Source organism: Olea europaea, unplaced genomic scaffold, assembly GCF_002742605.1.
Source record: "Olea europaea var. sylvestris unplaced genomic scaffold, O_europaea_v1 scaffold428, whole genome shotgun sequence".
Taxonomy (NCBI): Eukaryota; Viridiplantae; Streptophyta; class Magnoliopsida; order Lamiales; family Oleaceae; genus Olea; species Olea europaea.
Window position 1 is genome coordinate 109,749 of NW_019262587.1, and position 2,208 is coordinate 111,956.

Sequence of the window (2,208 nt, forward strand, 5' to 3'; positions counted from 1 at the left end):
CAGGGGCGGGGGGGGTGGGGGGGGGGGGGGGGGAAAGGAAAAAGAAAACTCGGCTAGGAAAAAAACGAAAGGGGCTTGGGACATCTCACCCTTCGGCCTTGTATCTATCCTACCTTAGAGAAAGTTAAAATTACATAGATCCGGCGATTTGAAAATCCCATTTCATAAATCATAGATTATGTTTATCAAAAATCAGAAGTTTTGTTTATTAATATATTATTATTAGAAATTAATTACATAATTATTTTCCCTCCAGTCTCTACTCTCTCACCCTCTCTCTGCGCCCTAATAGCTTAAAATTGATTTCTCGGTAAACTACTCTAATTCTCCACACTGCAAATAGATTAGTCTCTAACCATCGTAGTTGCAACAGAAATGCTGCACGCAGCCATCGTGGTACCTAACTGGTTTATATTTTCAAATGGACAATGGTGTAGCTGAGCAACAATGCAACATCGCCCCGATGAGGTGCTATGGGATTGTTGACAAGGATGAGGATGAAGGCGGCCTAACAGATCTGTGCAGTGGCTTCCAGCAAGGTAAATAATATTGGCAGTGGAATGGTTGATCGATGCTGGTTTGTGTTAAAGGGTATCAGATGGTGGTCTCCGTTGTTGCGATGAAGTTGCGTGCAGTGGCAATGACGCAGCGACATCATTGTCGGTGGTGTGCGACTCTAATTTTGGATCTCAATCTAATTCTTTGGTGGTGTTTAGGTGGTTATAGTTGTGATGTTGGCTGCGGTAATAAGGTGGTGGTGATGTTGGCAGTGTTGGCGAGGTGGTAATGTTGATGGTGATGGTGATGGTGATGATGGTCGACGGTGGTTGTAGCAGTGGTGTGAGGGTTTGTGACCAATCATTTGGTTGATTGTAAATGTGTGATCAAAAAATAATATGCGATATAAAATTTTGATTCATGAATTATAAAATTTGTGATTTGTGATTGCTAAATAAATTGCAAGCTATAAAAGTTTTGATTTTGTGATCGATGAATAAATTGTGACATATAAAAATTTCTATTTGTGATTGAAAAATTTTTTTAGCCAATTAATTCGATAATTTGTGACTAAATCGTATAGATTTTTGACTATGAATAATAATTTTTTTTTAATTAATTAGTTCATAAATAAAATTTAACAATATCTGATTTTGAATTTTAAATCTTATTTCTTAGTTTTAAAATGAGTCATAGTTAAACTTTTAGATATGAATTTTTCCCTTATAAAAAACATGTTTATTTATTAAAATTTTCAACTTGAACCTCAACTTCAAACCATACCTATTGGTATATACTGCATATAAAGGTCTAAGTGGGAAAAAAATATTTTGGACCAAATCGTCCATACTATTCTTATACTGGGTTGATATGTCGAGCCACGTGTCCTCGGTTTCTAGCGTGCTTAAAATTATAGTGGCTTGTTATGGGTCGGGCCGTGCTACAGGTTTACAAGCTTTCACTTTAACATCATGCTTCTAAAGTTGAGCCTAGCATGACTCGCATATGATGATATGCAAAGCCTGATCGCGCTTTTTTCATGTGAGAGACATCTTTTTATCGACTGCCAAAGAGTTGTCTTCTTTATTAAGTAACTTCTAAAATTATGATTTAACTTTAAAATTTAAATCGTGTGTAATGTGAACATAAAAGTTCAACACTCAAAGTTAATAATAATAATAAAAAAAAAGACTATAAGATAAGATATTAGATGATAGTAGGTCTAGAAGTTGGGTAAATCGGATAGGGTATTTCAATACTCGTAACTATCCATACGTTTCGAATATTTTGGTAAATATGATATTAGGCCTAAATTGTACTCTTCATCGAGTAATGTCTAAAATCACATTCTTAACTCAAAACCACGAGTGAGATCTAATTAAAGGTTGAACACACACCTTCTTGGATTTGTGTTCTTAAAGCAATCAATACCACAATCTCGTGCATTCTGGATTTAGGTATTTGCAATCTTATCTGACATATATATTTGTTCAAAATATTTGATGGCATCGTATGAGATAATGAAGGAGACGATGGATGAGAATAGACTATTAACGAATGTGTTAGATTATAGCCAATTCCACTTCATACAATATTAAACAACATTGCACAGACAAGGAACGAGAAAAGATAATTTGCCCTAATGTAAAGTCACATTATCACCATGTTAGGACAAGTAGGAAAAGAACATAAAAGGAAGAGGCCTTGTCA